General features: G+C 49.5%; 1 long non-coding RNA gene across 1 annotated transcript in view; it reads right to left on the bottom strand.

Moving 5' to 3' along the window:
* The window catches only part of LOC119563963, a 40,401-nt gene extending 39,109 nt beyond the window's left edge, over window positions 1-1,292 (bottom strand). The window contains exon 1 of the long non-coding RNA XR_005222768.1: window positions 1,250-1,292. This is a non-coding gene — a long non-coding RNA (uncharacterized LOC119563963). The remainder of the gene's footprint in view (window positions 1-1,249) is intronic.
* Window positions 1,293-17,447: the final 16,155 nt, after the last annotated feature.

Genomic DNA, 17,447 nt, shown 5'->3' with positions numbered 1-17,447 from the left:
ATTCTTTTTCTATAACGCTTTTACTGTTAACATTTGTACAAGGTTCAACTGCTTAATTCCCTCCAGCCTCTGCAGAGTTAATTTCTCACTCTCTTTATCTGTTGCCTGCCTGCTTGTCTGGGCCTGATCCTGCTTTCCTTCCTGAACCGCCCCTTCCTATAGGCACAGGCTTTGTCCCACTAACAATTTAGCAAGAAGGGTGGGTTCCTCAACTAGCCCCCACCCCTCCCGATCCCTTTTCTTTGTTCCCTTTCTCTCTTGTTGCTCTGGGTGGTCATTCTGCCAGATGGGTAGCGACCCTTTCTGACAGAAGGCCCAGGTACTTTGCTATTGTTTCCTGTGTTAGACTCTATCAGTTCAGTCCAAAAGCCCTTCAGCTGCCTGCAGTGTCTCCACTGAATTCGTTACCAGCACAAAATTCTCTGTTACTCACACATTCAAGGGCACCCACCTTTTCCCCAGTTCGTAGGGCTCCGGGCAAAAAAGCACCTAACTTTACCCCTCCGTGGGCTCCGGGCAAGTACCCATTCCCTGTGGATTCTGCGCAAACTCCCTTTCCCTGTGGACTCAAGGCTTAATCTTTTGCGGGTTTACGGGATCTTTTACCAGTGAAAGAGCCTTACACAGTAATATACTACATAACCTCTATTTCTTAACAATCACCAAAACAGAATACACACACGTACAGTGCTCACCACTCCCAATACGACAGATGGACTTTTCCTGACTCCAGTTTCTCCACGGTGTCATTGGCAGAGTGTTAAGGTCTGGCAGCTCTGATCTTTGGGGCTGTGTCCTGGAGTTGGTTCCCTGTCTCTGGACATAATTTCTCCACTCGCGTAGGCAATCAGCCTGAGTTCTGAGTCCCAGTAATGGAATGTATCCGTAAATTAACTCGCGAACTGAGACACGGGAACTTGTAGGGAGCGACCCCACCCCGCCTCCTTTTACCTCCTATTGCAATGGACAAACTACAAACTGTTTGTACCATCCGTCTCCTTCCTCTCTACCAGTCCTCGCTGGGGCCTCCAAATTCTGTTCCCCGGGGTTCTTTCAACCCAAAGCTCTTGGTAACTTTTATTCTGTGCAAGGTGGTGTCAGGAAATAAATCAGGGAGACACGGCCGATGGCAGCGCAAACAGGACAACACAAGAGTGCTTTCACTTAAAGCTAAACTGTACTTAGTCTCAAGCACCTAGACACACGTCCACAACAGGTTAGTAAAACACCCCCAACCCTTGATAATTACCAAAGCTGAGTGTGGCTCTCGAGTGGCACAGGGGCGTCTGCCGGTGGGAAACACAAGATGCATCCAGAGGGAGAGTCCAGTCCTGAAGAGTCCCCCTACCTCAAACTTTTTCCCCTTATTTATACATTAGTAATCGAATTACATGTCCCTTTAAGCAAACTTGTTAAGTAGGCAGTTTCAGTGGTCAAGTGAGAGGTTCCTTCTGATTATCAATTAACCAGGTGTACATTTTTCCAGAGTTTGCAGCCTTGAAGCCCCAATAGACATTCCTGGGGCACATCCTGCTCTTCTAAGATGCATGTATCAGCAACTTCAACACAATTCTTATCAAGAAGGACGCAGGGTCAAGCTGCCCTCTCTGTGGCACCCAAACCCCCTCTCCCCCCCACCCCACCCCCGGCCTTGGTTAAGCTAAGCCTGCTGACTTGGCTGCTTTTAGCAATAAGCCATAGTGGTTTCAGGCACTTTACTGGTTTGCCAAAGTCTCCCCATACAAGTGGACAAAGGACTTTGTTGATTTCTTCCTTCCCTCCCCTCTCGCAAAAAGAGGACCTGCACAAGCTCTCGTCCCATCACAGCTTGAATGCTGGGGGAAGGAAATAAAAATCCCTGTTAAAAAGAAATTGTATCTCTATTCTGCTTGAACTCAGCTGGGGGGGGGGAAGAGATTTCTAAGCATAAGCAAGGGGTCCCCAGCTGTTTAGCTTGGGTTAGCCGTAAAGGACATATAAAGCTTGCGTATTATGGCCTGTACTATCTTTTGGAACCTAAGACTGTATCTTGTGTGTGCATGTTTACCTGCTTTAACCTTGTAAATAACTTGCAGATCTTTTTCCAGGTTAATAAACCCTTCATTAGTTTATTATGGGATTTGCTACGAGTGTTGTATTTGGTGAAAGATCTAGGGTGCACTTGACATGGGGTAAATGACTAGTTCTTTGGGACAGGGAGTAACCTAATTATTGATGTGATTTTTTGGTGTAAGGGACCATCTATCACCAAGGAAGACTTGTTTGGGTGGCAAGATAGCCCGGAGTGCCCAAGGGGACTGTCTGTAACTCCATGGTAAAGCTGTTACAGTGCTTGGGGAGTTCACACTTGTTACTCGGTTGGTGAGATCTAATTACAAAACACAACCAGTTTGGTGTTTATGCCCTGCTTCTTCACAGTCTGCCAGTCAGATTGACAGTCCTGACTCTGGTTTCCATGATGTATTCTATGGAGTTTTGCTGGACAGGGATTTACTGACCTTGAGCTGTCTCATAATTTGTGAAGTTGTTGGCAGCACCCTAATCAATAAGTGCCCACTGCCGTGGCAGCTGTTGAATTTCACTGAGGATGCAGAGCTTAATTGGAACCAGAAGATGCAGCAGGGCCCTGGGGAGCCCAGACAGGGCCCTCTCAAGTCTTGGGAGGTCAGCACCAGGTGTAGTCTCATGGTTGCAACCAGGCCAGCCATCCCTACAAGGCCCAGGCTTGATCGTTTCCCGAGCCTTTCCTGGCCAGGGTCTGTGATGAGCACGAAACGAGTGCGTGCTCTGACTTTCCACAGAAGAAGCACAGGTTATTGTGCTCATGTTGCTCCTTCTCCTTGGTGGTCAAATATTGGCCAGCCACATCAACCTGCCTGGATCCAGGGGCTGAGCTCAAGGGTGTTAGTGCAAGATGTGGGCGAGGCGGCCATGTAACGCCCCTTTATTCCTCCCTCCGCTTGTCAAGGCGGTCAGCTAGATCAGTGAAGGTATCCAGGCCTGTGTGGGCTTCCACCCAGGCCATCTCATCCCTGCCCTCTTCCCAGTGCCACCCCCCGCTTCCCCAGAACTGATACAACTGGGCCCCCTTGTTCCACTCGGTGTCAGCCACAAGCTGCCAGACGTGCATGGTGTACGAGGTAGCTGGCCCATGCTTGCCAGAGCAGCATCAGACGATTGCATGGGAGGCAGGCCATGGGAAAAGGCTTATAGGAAGCTGTTCCCATTGGTTAGGGCCAGGCAGTTCTGAGTAAGCAGAAAGCCCCATCCCACGCCTTACTGGTCAGAGAATGAATTACCAATCCCACTTTGGCCTGATCAGTGGGACAGGTCCCAGGGTACAGCAGAAACAATATATGTCACTGGGTAAGAAAACCCCTGAATTTTCAGTAGTCTCCATTGAATTGCTCTGATAGGGGCACTGCAGGATCTGGCTAGGCAATGGAATGCCTGCTCCCTACATGTCCCCACTGGCTGCTGGCCGCAGAGGGTCAGGGGGCTCTGTGAAAACTGTCAGGGATAGGGGTGTGCGTAGTCAGATCCAGAGGGTAGATGCATAGGCATCAGGGCCTGAGGAGTTAAGCCAGTTAAGCCAGTTGGTAGCCAGCGTCTAGAGCCAAGGGTCAAGCCAGGGTCAATAGCCAGGAACTGGAGCCCAGGGTTCAGCCGGAATCACTAACCAGGAACCCAAGGGCAGGGCAAGGACACAGGAACCAGGAAGGAGGAAGCAGGAACAAGGCAGGATCTGCCTTGTTGCACAACCAATTTCTTGATACTCCCTCCAGGTTTAAATAGTAGGTCTGTAGGAGCTGACAGTCATCCCTACCATACGTGCCACTTTCTGCAGTGACTGGTCTTCCCAGATACTTGATGTGTTGACTATAGCTCTGCCAAGGTTGCCTGGTCGTGCTGGGACTTGCTGCCAGCCAGGAGCCCTGCAGACTGGGATCAAGTCCCATGTAGGACTGTCTACTTGCACAAAGCCGAACACCCTTGCTCTGCCCCTCCTCCAAAACCCTGCCCTGCCCCTTTTCTGAGGCCCCAGCCCCAGATCACTCCATCACCCCTCTCTCTGTCGCTTGCTCTCCCCACCCTCACTCACTCATTTTCACCTGGCTGGGGCTGGGGGGTGTTTGAAATGGGCCCATTTTCCATTAACTTTTCTGTGACATTTTCAATCAAAATTTGCATGGAAATTGTCTTCAAAAACATAAGAACATAAGAATGGCCATACTGGGTCAGAGCAAGGGTCCATCTAGCCCAGTATCCTGTCTTCCAACAGTGGCCAATGCCAGGTGCCCCAGAGGGAATGAACAGAATAATCATCAAGTGATCCATTCCCTGCCGCCCATACCCAGCTTCTGGCAAACAGAGGCTAGGGACACAGTCCTGGCTTATAGCCATTGATGGACTTATCCTCCATGAATTTATCTAGTTCTTTTTTGAACCCTGTTATAGTCTTGGCCTTCACAACATCCTCTGGCAAGGAGTTCCAGAGGTTGACTGTGCGTTGTGTAAAAAATACTTCTTTTTGTTTGTTTTAAACCTGCTGCCTATTCATTTCATTTGATGACCCCTTGTTCTTGTGTTATGAGAAGCAGTAAATAACACTTCCTTATTTACTTTCTCCACATCAGGCTGAAAAGTCCCAGTCTTATTAATTATTCCTCACATGGGAGCTGTTTCATACCCCTCATCATTTTTGTTGCCTCCTTTTCCAATTCCAATATATCTATTTTGAGATGGGGCGACCACATCTGCACACAATATTCAAGATTTGGGCGTACCATGGATTTATACAGAGGCAATATGATATTTTTTGTCTTATTACATCAACATGTTTTGCTTTTTCCAAAAGCTAGTTTTTCGATGAACTAAAAATGTCAATATTGATTTGGAAAACAATCCTGATAGACATGTTGATTAAAAGTATCAGTTAATATGCAAAAAATTTCGAGAAAAGTAGAAAATTTCAATAACATACTTTTTTTTTTTTTGCAAAAGAGACCACTTTTCAATGAAGAAAAAAAACCCACAACCATTTAGTGTGAAAAATTTCGATTTACTCTAACAGGCAATGATTTGAAAAATTGACAGAGGTAAAACAAGAGACACCTCAAAGTTTGAACAACTTAAGAGAAGAAGAAGAATGTCTTGTTCCTTGTGATGGTTGGCCCTTGTTGGGAGTTGTCAGGTGGTCAGCCCCCTCTTAGTGTAAAGGGGGTTGGAAGGGGAGCCCAGGCCCTGCCATACCTCCAGGCTCCAGCCAGGCCCTGTGAGGGTTACCAAAGGACTAGCACTCAGGAGCATCTTAAGGCTGTCCTCCCTGGGCCACTTAGAATCACAGAATATCAGGGTTGGAAGACACCTCAGGAGGTCATCTAGTTCAACCCCCTGCTCAAAGCAGGACCAATCCCCAACTGAATCATCCCAGCCAGGGCTTTGTCAAGCCTGACCTTAAAAACCTCTAAGGAAGGAGATTCCACCACTTCCCTAGGTAACACATTCCAGTGTTTCACCACCCTCCTAGTGAAATGGTGTTCCCAAGTATCCAACCTAGACTTCCCCCACTGCAACTTGAGACCATTACTCCTTTTGCTGTCATCTGCCACCACTGAGAAGAGCCGAGCTCCATCCTCCTGGAACCCCCTTTCAGGTAGTTGAAAGCTGCTATCAAATCCCCCCTCACGCTTGTCTTCTGCAGACTAAACAATCCCAGTTCCCTCAGCCTCTCCTTGTAAGTCATGTGCTCCAGCCCCCTAATCATTTTTGCTGCCCTCCACTGGATTCTCTCCAGTTTGTCCACATCCTTTCCAGTATAAGCTGGACGCAATACTCCAGATGTGGCCTCACCAGTGCCGAATTGAGGGGAATACTCACTTCCCTCGATCTGCTGGCAGTGCTCATACTAATGCAGCCCAATATGCCATTAGCCTTCTTGGCAACAAGGGCACACTGTTGACTCATATCCAGCTTCTCATCTACTGTAATCCCCAGGTCCTTTTCTGCCGAACTGCAGCTTAGCCAGTAGGTCCCCAGCCTGTAGCGGTGCATGGGATTCTTCTGTCCTAAGTGCAGTACTCTGCATTTGTCCTTGTTGAACCTCATCAGATTTCTTTTGGCCCAATCCTCCAGTTTGTCTAGGTCCCTCTGGACCCTATCCTTACCCTCCAGAGTATCTACCTCTCCCGCCAGCTTAGTGTCATCGGCAAATTTGCAGAGGATGCAATCCACACCATCCTCCAGATCATTAATGAAGATGTTAAACAAAACCGGCCCCAGGACCAACCCCTTGATAGCGGATACACTCCACATGATACCGGCTGCCAACTAGACACTGAGCCGTTGATCACTACCTGTTGAGCCTGACAATCTAGCCAGCTTTCTATCCACCTTATAGTCCATTCATCCAGCCCATACTTCTTTAACTTGCTGGCAAGAATACTGTGGGAGACAGTACCTTGCTAAAGTCAAGGTATATCACATCCACTGTTTTCCCCATAACCACAGAGCCAGTTATCTCATCATAGAAGGCAATCAATTTGGTCAGGCATGACTTGCCCTTGGGGAATCCATGCTGACTGTTCCTGATCACCTTCCTCTCCTCCATGTACTTTAAAATGGATTCCTTGAGGACCTGCTCCATGACTTTACAGGGACTGAGGTGAGGCTGACCAGTCTGTAGTTCCCCGAATTCTCCTTCTTCCCTTTTTTAAAGGTGGGCACTATATTTGCTTTTTTCCAATCCTCTGTGACCTCCCCCGATTGCCACGAGTTTTCAAAGATAATGGCCAATGGCTCTGCAATCACATCAGCCAACTCCCTCCGCACTCTCGGATGCAGCGCATCCAGCCCTATGGACTTGTGCATGTCCAGCTTTTCTAAATAGTCCTTAACCTGTCTTTTCACCACAGAGGGCTGGTCACCTCTTCCCCATACTGTGCTGCCCAGTGCAGCAGTCTGGGAGCTGACCTCGTCTGTGAAAAATGAGGCAAAAAAAGCATTGAGTACTTCAGCTTTTTCCACATCATCTGTCATTAGGTTGCCTCCCACATTCAGTCAGGGGCCCACACTTTCCCTGACCACCTTCTTGTTGCTAACATACCTGTAGAAACCCTTTTTGTTACCCTTCACATCCCTTGCCAGCTGCAACTCCAATTGTGCTTTGGCCTTCCTGATTACTCCCTGGCATGCTCGAGCAATATTGTTACACTCCTCCCTAGTCATCTGTCCAAGTTTACACTTCTTGTAAGCTTCCTTTTTGTGTTTAAGCTCACCAAAGATTTATCTGTTAAGCCAAGCTGGTCACCTACCATATTTGCTATTCTTTCTTCAAATCGGGATGGTTTGTTCCTGCGCCCTCAATAAGGCTTCTTTAAAATACAGCCAGCTCTCCTGGACTCCTTTCCCCCTCAGATTAGCCTCCCAGGGGATCCTGCCCATCAGTTCCCTGAGAGAGTCAAAGTCTGCTTTTCTGAAGTCCAGGGTCCATATTGTGCTGCTCTCCTTTCTTCCTTTTGGCAGGATCCTGAACTCGACCATCTCATGGTCACTGCTGCCCAGGTTCCCATCCACTTCTACTTCCCCTACCAATTCTTCCTGGTTTGTGAGCAGCAGGTCAAGAGGAGCACAGCCCCTAGTTGGTTCCTCCAGCACTTGCACCAAGAAGTTGTCCCCAACACTCTCCAGAAACTTCCTGGATTGTCTGTGCACTGCTGTACTGCTCTCGCAGAAGATGTCAAGGTGATTGAAGTCCCCCATGAGAATCAGGGCCTGTAATCTGGAAACTTTTCTTAGTTGTCCAAAGAAAGCCTCGCCCACCTCATCCTCCTGGTCTGGTGGTCGATAGCAGACGCCCACCACGACATCACCCTTGTTGCTCTCACCTCTAAACTTAACCCAAAGACTCTCAACAGGCTTTTCTCCAGTTTCATACTGGAGCTCTGAGCAGTCATACTGCTCTCTTACATACAGTGCAACTCCCCCACCTTTTCTGCCCTGCCTGTCCTTCCTGAACAGTTTATACCCATCCATGACAGTGCTCCAGTCATATGAGTTACCCCACCAAGTCTTGGTTATTCCAATCACATCATAGTTCCTTGACTGTGCCAGGACTTCCAGTTCTCCCTGCTTGTTTCCCAGGCTTCTTGCATTCGTGTACATGCACCTAAGATAACTAGCTGATTGCCCTGATTTCTCAGTAGGAATCAGGAGGCCTCCCCTGTTGTACACTCCTCCTTGTGTTTCCTCCCGGTATCCCACTACCCCACTTACCTCAGGGCTTAGGTCTCCATCCCCCGGCAAACCTAGTTTAAAGCCCTCCTCTCTAGGTTAGCAAGCCTGCCTGCAAAGATGCTCTTCCCTCTCTTTGTTAGGTGGATCCCATCTCTTCCTAGCAATCCTTCTTCCAGGAACAACATTCCATGGTCGAAGAATCCAAAGCCCTCTCTCCAACACCACATGCGTTACCACGCATTTACCTCCACGATTCGATGGTTCCTATCAGGCCTTTTCGTTCAATGGGGAAAATGGACGACAACATGACTTGCGCCTCAAACTCCTTTATTCTTCTTCCCAGAGCCACATAGTCTGCAGTGACCGCTCAAGGCAGTATCATTGGTGCCCACGTAGAGAAGCAGGAAGAGGTTCCGGTCCGAGGGCTTGATCAGACTCGGCAGACACTCCATCACATCCTGAATTCTAGCTCCAGGCAAGCAGCACACGTCTCGAGTTTCCCGGTCTGGATAGCAGATGGATGACGCAATCTCCCTTAGGAGGGAGTCCCTGACCACCACCACCCGTCTCCTCCTCTTGGGAATGGTGGTAATGGAACCCCCATTCCTAGGAGAATGCATCCCATGCCTTCTGGTCAATGGGGTCTCCTTCTGATCTCTTCCCTCAGATGACTCTTCCAAACCATTCTCCGCTATAGTACCTGTGCAGAGAGCCTGAAAACGGTTTCTTACCTCTATCTGCATTGGGGGTACATGGGTTCACCTCTTTCTTCTTCTGGAGGTCACATGTTGCCAATTTTCTTCCCCGTTCTGCACTGCCCTCTTAGGTTCTTCAGCATGCTGTTACTGCAGTACCAAACGCTGACTTCTATCCAGAAAGTCTTCATTTTCTCTGATGCAATGCAGGGTTGATACTTGGGTCTCTAATCCTTTAACCTTCTCTTCCAATATGGAGACCAGCTTGCACTTCGTACAGATGAAATCACTTCTATCCTCTGGGAGAAAGACAAACATGGCACATCCTGTGCAGATCACAACAACTGATCGCTCACTATCCATATTGTCTTCCTTCTAAGAGCCTCTTCAGATGTTGTATTTATTGCTCACAGAAGCCTGAAAGGCAAAAACTCTGTGGGAACACCCCCCAGGCAAACTCCCTCTGTTTGCTTCTCCTCTGTTTGCAGCTCACTCTGCTCACTTCCTACCACCCACTCTGTTGTCCAAGTTTTGCAGTCTGTAGCAAGAAGGTAATAGCAAAAGGTACTAACCGCCCCTTCAGCCTGTCTGGGCCCACCACCTCTTCTCCAAGAGAGGCTTCTGCAGTGTCCCTTCTCAGGAGCTCCCAGAACAGGTCCTTCTCCCTGCCTTGTCGGCCCCCTTCTGAGTTGTCTGGCTACTTTTTAAGTTCCCCCTCCATCCGGAGCATGCTCTGCAGGTATGGCTGGATGGGGGTCATCTGGGCCCAGAGTTGCTCTTTAACCCCTTCAGTTCTCGTGCAGGCTTTATACGCCCCCATCACATTGCTAAGGTCCAATCCCACTGCCAGAACAGACCCTGCAGTGCTGAGACTTAGTATAGCTGTTGCTAGTGCAGAGATGCCTAGTGGTTAGAGCAGGGGGTTGGACTGTATTTGGACTATTCCCAGCTCTGCCACAGGCCTGCTGGCTGACCTTGGGCAAGTCACATCCCCTTTCTGTGGCTCTGTTTCCCCATCTGTAAAATGCGGATAATGATGCCAACCTCCTTTTGTAAAGTGCGGTGAGATCTACTCATGAAAGTCACGCTAGAGAAGAGGCAGGTATTAGTGGAAGCAGCACAGCTGGGATGGTTTTCGGGGAGGGCAGCGTGTGGCGCTGCTGGCATGGGTAGTGAATTGGCATGCTTCCCTGGAGCAGTCAGGCTTGATCTGGTCCTGCCGTGTTCTGGCCACTTGTCACTTTTCTGTACTGAGCCACACCAGGTTGTGTGGCTCTGAAACCTCAGCTACATCAAACAACCTCGCAGAGCCCAGCAGGGAATCACCGGCAGAACACGAGAAAGGAGGGGGTCTGCAAGAGTCAGAGCCGCACACTAGCTGGCCAGGCCATATCATGCTGGCCACCGCCTGGCCAGCAGAGCTGGGCTCTACACACATCTGCCTGGCTGCCTTCAGCGGGAATTGCAGGGGTACGTTCCTCCCTGGCTGGACAGCTGCTGCCCTCTGCTGGCCATCAGGGGTTTTTATAGCAGGGCTCCCCAGAGAGAACCATATGGACTGTCTCTTACCTCTTCCAAGCCATGCCTCTTCCCCCGCCACCACCCTTTTCCCAGGGTGTGAGGCAAACCTGCAGCCAGACCAGACTGCTCACTCAGCTACAGTGGCTCACCTGCTCTGCCAGGGTCAGCTGGGTCAAGAACTCTGGCCTGATGGTCGGGGATGCAACCGTTTTCATGTTCTCTCCACAAGTACTAATGCGGAGAGTGGACTAGATGATACATCGGAGGGAAGGGAGCAGAAGAAGGCTCCGCCAATTGGAAGGCATGAGATGCACTGTCCTAGGGATGGGGATTAGAATATCATAGAATCTCAGGGTTGGAAGGGACCTCAGGAGGTCATCTAGTCCAACCCCCTGCTCAAAGCAGGACCAATCCCCAATTTTTGCCCCAGATCCCAAATGGCCCCCTCAAGGATTGAACTCACAACCCTGGGTTTAGCAGGCCAATGCTCAAACCACTGAGCTATCCCTCCCCCTTCCCAAGAGAAGGAGGCGGGTGGTGGTAGTTGGGGACTCCCTCCTTAGGGGGACTGAGTCATCTATCTGTTGCCCCAACCGGGAAAACCGAGAAGTCTGCTGCTTGCCAGGAGCTAGGATTCACGATGTGACAGAGAGACTGCCGAGACTCATCAAGCCCTCGGATCGCTACCCCTTCCTACTTCTCCACATGGGCACCAATGATACTGCCAAGAACGACCTTGAGCAGATCACTGCAGACTACGTGGCTCCAGGAAGAAGGATAAAGGAGTTTGAGGCGCAAGTGGTGTTCTCGTCCATCCTCCCTGTGAAAGGAAAAGGCCCGGGTAGAGACTGTCGAATCATGGAAGTCAATGAATGGCTACACAGGTGGTGTTGGAGAGAAGGCTTTGGATTCTTTGACCATGAGATGGTGTTCCAAGAAGAAGAATTGCTAGGCAGAGAGAGGGAAGAGCACCTTCACAAGCAGGCTGGCTAACCTAGTGAGGAGGGCTTTAAACTAGGTTCACCGGGGGAAGGAGACCAAAGCCCTGAGGTAAGTGGGGACGTGGGATACCGGGAGGAAGCGCGAGCAGGAGAGCACGAGAGGGGAGGGCTCCTGCCTCATACTGAGAAAGAGGGATGATCAGCGAGTTATCTCAAGTGCCTATACACAAATGCAAGAAGCCTGGGAAACAAGCAGGGAGAACTGGAAGTCCTGGCACAGTCAAGAAATTATGATGTGATTGGAATAACATCATAATGTTTGGGATAACTCACATGACTGGAGTACTGTCATGGATGGATATAAACTGTTCTGGAAGGACAGGCAGGGCAGAAAAGGTGGGGGAGTTGCATTGTATGTAAGGGAGCAGTATGACTGCTCAGAGCTCTGGTATGAAACTGCAGAAAAACCTGAGAGTCTCTGGATTAAGTTTTGAAGTGTGAGCAAAAAGGGTGAAGTCGTGGTGGGCGTCTGCTATCGACCACCGGACCAGGGGGATGAGGTGGACGAGGCTTTCTTCCAGCAACTAACGGAAGTTACTAGATCGCAGGCCCTTGTTCTCAAGGGAACTTCAATCACCCTGATATCTGCTGGGAGAGCAATACAGCGATGCACAGATAATCCAGGAAGTTTTTGGAAAGTGTAGGGGACAATTTCCTGGTGCAAGTGCTGGAGGAACCAACTAGGGGCAGAGCTCTTCTTGACCTGCTACTCACAAACCGGGAAGAATTAGTAGGGGAAGCAAAAGTGGATGGGAGCCTGGGCAGCAGTAACCATGAGACGGTTGAGTTCGGGATTCTGATACAAGAAAGAAAGGAGAGTAGCAGAATACGGACCCTGGACTTCAGAAAAGCAGACTGTGACTCCCTCAGGGAACTGATGGGCAGGATCCCCTAGGAGAACAACATGAGGGGGAAAGGAGTCCAGGACAGCTGGCTCTATTTTAAAGAATCCTTATTGAGGTTACAGGAACAAACCATCCTGATGTGTAGAAAGAATTGTAAATATGGCAGGCAACCAGCTTGCCTTAACAGTGAAAGTCCTTGCTGATCTTAATCACAAAAAAGAAGCTTACAAGAAGTGCAAGTTTGGACAAATAACCAGGGAGGAGTATAAAAATATTGCTCTGGGATGCAGGAGTGAAATCAGGAAGGCCAAATCACACCTGGAGTTGCAGCTAGCAAGAGATGTTAAGAGTAACAAGAAGGGTTTCTTCAGGTATGTTAGCAACAAGAAGAAAGCCAAGGAAAGTGTGGGCCCCTGACTGAATGAGGGAGGCAACCTAATGACAGAGGATGTGGAAAAAGCTAATGTACTCAATGCTTTTTTTGCCTCTGTCTTCACGAACTAGGTCAGCTCCCAGACTACTGCACTGGGCAGCACAGCATGGGGAGCAGGTGACCAGCCCTCTGTGGAGAAAGAAGTGGTTCGGGACTATTTAGAAAAGCTGGCCGAGCACAAGTCCATGGGGCCGGATGCGCTGCATCCGAGAGTGCTAAAGGAGTTGGCGGATGTGATTGCAGAGCCATTGGCCATTAACTTTGAAAACTCCTGGCGATCGGGGGAAAGGTCCCGGATGACTGGAAAAAGGCTAATGTAGTGCCCATCTCTAAAAAAGGGAAGAAGAAGGATCCTGGGAACTACAGGCCAGTCAGCCTCACCTCAGTCCCTGGAAAAAGTCATGGAGCAGGTCCTCAAGGAATCAATTCTGAAGCACTTAGAGGAGAGGAAAGTGATCAGGAACAGTCAGCATGGATTCACCAAGGGCAAGTCAGGCCTGACTAATCTAATTGCCTTCTATGACGAGATAACTGGATCTGTGGATGAGGGGAAAGCAGTGGACATCTTATCCCTTGACTTTAGAGAAGCTTTTGATACGATCTCCCACAGTATTCTTGCCGGCAAGTTAAAGAAGTATGGGCTGGATGAATGGACTATAAGGTGGATAGAAAGCTGGCTAGATCATCGGGCTCAATGGGTAGTGATCAATGGCTCCCTGTCTAGTTGGCAGCCGGTATCAAGCAGAGTGCCCCAAGGGTCGGTCCTGGGAACGGTTTTGTTCAATATCTTCATAAATGATCTGGAGGATGGTGTGGATTGCATCCTCAGCAAGTTTGCAGATGACACTAAACTGGGAGGAGAGGTAAATATGCTGGAGGGTAGGGATAGGATACAGAGGGACCTAAACAAATTAGAGGACTGGGTCAAAAGAAATCTGATGAGGTTCAACAAGGGCAAGTGCAGAGTCCTGCACTCAGGATGGAAGAATCCCATGCACCGCTACAGACTAGAGACCGAATGGCAGCAGTTCTGCAGAAAAGGACCTAAGGGTTACAGTGGACGAGAAGCTGGATATGAGTCAACAGTGTGCCCTTGATGCCAAGAAGGCCAATGGCATTTGGGGATATATAAGTAGGGGCATTGCCAGCAGATCGAGGGATGTGATTGTTCCCCTCTATTCGACGTTGGTGAGGCCTCATCTGGAGTACTGTGTCCAGTTTTGGGCCCCACACTACAAGAAGGATGTGAAAAAATTGGAAAACGTCCAGCGGAGGGCAACAAAAATTATTAAGGGGCTGGAATACATGACTTATGAGGAGAGGCTGAGGGAACTGGGATTGTTTAGTCTGCGGAAGAGAAGAATGAGGAGGGATTGGATAGCTGCTTCCAACTACCTGAAAGGGGGTTCCAAAGAGGATGGATCTAGACTGTTCTCAGTGGTAGCTGATGACAGAACAAGGAGTATTGGTCTCAAGTTACAATGGGGGAGGTTTAGGTTGGATATTAGGAAAAACTTTTTCACTAGGAGGGTGGTGAAACACTGGAATGCGTTACCTAGGGAGGTGGTAGAATCTCCTTCCTTTGAGGTTTTTAAGGTCAGGCTTGACAAAGCCCTGGCTGGGATGATTTAGCTGGGGATTGGTCCTGCTTTGAGCAGGGGGTTGGACTAGATGACCTCCTGAGGTCCCTTCCAACCCTGATATTCTATGATACACCAGGAGGTTGCAGGGCCTACTTCAGGTCCCTCCTGAATTCACCTCTCCGGACAGAGTTCCTCTGGCCACATCCACTGGCTCCCTAGACACCTTCGAGGAGCAGTGGGCACTGTCTGGGGTTCTTTGCTCAGTGTCTCCCTGTGGTTCCCTGCTTTCAAACCTGTGATCTCACTCCTGGTCCTCTTTTGTCATTAGTTGTCCCCTGTGCTTAGCTGACACCAGGGTCTGGTAGCTCCTCCCCTTAGGCTGAGGGGAAGGGCCATTAGATGTGTGTGGACGGGCACCTGTTCCCCCAATGTGACACTAGGTGCAGTGACCCACCCCACAGCCTGCAGTGACAACCCTTAGCCTTGCTGAAGCAGCCTGTCCCTGGGCAGGGCCCAAGTCACATGGGTGACTTTAATTTTCCTGATATCTGCTGGGAGAGCAATACAGCGGTGCATAGACAATCCAGGAAGTTTTTGGAAAGCGTAGGGGACAATTTCCTGGTGCAAGTGCTAGGGGAGCCAACTAGGGGGGGCGCTTTTCTTGACCTGCTGCTCACAAACCAGGTAGAATTAGTGGGGGAAGCAAAAGTGGATGGGAATCTGGTAGCTCCTCCCCTTAGGCTGAGGGGAAGGGCCATTAGATGTGTGTGGACGGGCACCTGTTCCCCCAATGTGACACTAGGTGCAGTGACCCACCCCACAGCCTGCAGTGACAACCCTTAGCCTTGCTGAAGCAGCCTGTCCCTGGGCAGGGCCCAAGTCACATGGGTGACTTTAATTTTCCTGATATCTGCTGGGAGAGCAATACAGCGGTGCATAGACAATCCAGGAAGTTTTTGGAAAGCGTAGGGGACAATTTCCTGGTGCAAGTGCTAGGGGAGCCAACTAGGGGGGGCGCTTTTCTTGACCTGCTGCTCACAAACCAGGTAGAATTAGTGGGGGAAGCAAAAGTGGATGGGAATCTGGGAGGCAGTGACCATGAGTTGGTTGAGTTCAGGATCCTGACGCAGGGAAGAAAGGTAAGCAGCAGGATACGGACCCTGGACTTCAGGAAAGCAGACTTTGACTCCCTCAGGGAACAGATGGCCAGGATCCCCTGGGGGACTAACATGAAGGGGAAGGGAGTCCAGGAGAGCTGGCTGTATTTCAAGGAATCCCTGTTGAGGTTACAGGGACAAACCATCCCGATGAGTCGAAAGAATAGTAAATATGGCAGGCGACCAGCTTGGCTTAATGGTGAAATCCTAGCGGATCTTAAACATAAAAAAGAAGCTTACAAGAAGTGGAAGGTTGGACATATGACCAGGGAAGAGTATAAAAATATTGCTCGGGCATGTAGGAAAGATATCAGGAGGGCCAAATCGCACCTGGAGCTGCAGCTAGCAAGAGATGTCAAGAGTAACAAGAAGGGTTTCTTCAGGTATGTTGGCAACAAGAAGAAAGCCAAGGAAAGTGTGGGCCCCTTACTGAATGAGGGAGGCAACCTAGTGACAGAGGATGTGGAAAAAGCTAATGTACTCAATGCTTTTTTTGCCTCTGTTTTCACTAACAAGGTCAGCTCCCAGACTGCTGTGCTGGGCATCACAAAATGGGGAAGAGATGGCCAGCCCTCTGTAGAGATAGAGGTGGTTAGGGACTATTTAGAAAAGCTGGACGTGCACAAGTCCATGGGGCCGGACGAATTGCATCCGAGAGTACTGAAGGAATTGGCGGCTGTGATTGCAGAGCCCTTGGCCATTATCTTTGAAAACTCGTGGCGATCGGGGGAAGTCCCGGATGACTGGAAAAAGGCTAATGTAGTGCCCATCTCTAAAAAAGGGAAGAAGGAGGATCCTGGGAACTACAGGCCAGTCAGCCTCACCTCAGTCCCTGGAAAAATCATGGAGCAGGTCCTCAAAGAATCAATCCTGAAGCACTTAGAGGAGAGGAAAGTGATCAGGAACAGTCAGCATGGATTCACCAAGGGAAGGTCATGCCTGACTAATCTAATCGCCTTTTATGATGAGATTACTGGTTCTGTGGATGAAGGGAAAGCAGTGGATGTATTGTTTCTTGACTTTAGCAAAGCTTTTGACACGGTCTCCCACAGCATTCTTGTCAGCAAGTTAAGGAAGTATGGGCTGGATGAATGCACTATAAGGTGGGTAGAAAGCTGGCTAGATTGTCGGGCTCAACGGGTAGTGATCAATGGCTCCATGTCTAGTTGGCAGCCGGTGTCAAGTGGAGTGCCCCAGGGGTCGGTCCTGGGGCCCGTTTTGTTCAATATCTTCATAAATGATCTGGAGGATGGTGTGGATTGCACTCTCAGCAAATTTGCGGATGATACTAAACTGGGAGGAGTGGTAGATACGCTGGAGGGGAGGGATAGGATACAGAAGGACCTAGACAAATTGGAGGATTGGGCCAAAAGAAATCTGATGAGGTTCAATAAGGATAAGTGCAGGGTCCTGCACTTAGGATGGAAGAATCCAATGCACCGCTACAGACTAGGGACCGAATGGCTAGGCAGCAGTTCTGCGGAAAAGGACCTAGGGGTGACAGTAGACGAGAAGCTGGATATGAGTCAGCAGTGTGCCCTTGTTGCCAAGAAGGCCAATGGCATTTTGGGATGTATAAGTAGGGGCATAGCGAGCAGATCGAGGGACGTGATCGTTCCCCTCTATTCGACACTGGTGAGGCCTCATCTGGAGTACTGTGTCCAGTTTTGGGCCCCACACTACAAGAAGGATGTGGATAAATTGGAAAGAGTCCAGCGAAGGGCAACAAAAATGATTAGGGGTCTAGAGCACATGACTTATGAGGAGAGGCTGAGGGAGCTGGGATTGTTTAGTCTGCAGAAGAGAAGAATGAGGGGGGATTTGATAGCTGCTTTCAACTACCTGAAAGGGGGTTCCAAAGAGGATGGCTCTAGACTGTTCTCAATGGTAGCAGATGACAGAACGAGGAGTAATGGTCTCAAGTTGCAATGGGGGAGGTTTAGATTGGATATTAGGAAAAACTTTTTCACTAAGAGG

Source organism: Chelonia mydas, chromosome 18 (assembly GCF_015237465.2).
Source record: "Chelonia mydas isolate rCheMyd1 chromosome 18, rCheMyd1.pri.v2, whole genome shotgun sequence".
NCBI classification, from domain to species: Eukaryota; Metazoa; Chordata; order Testudines; family Cheloniidae; genus Chelonia; species Chelonia mydas.
This window is presented reverse-complemented; position numbering and strand designations above follow the sequence as displayed.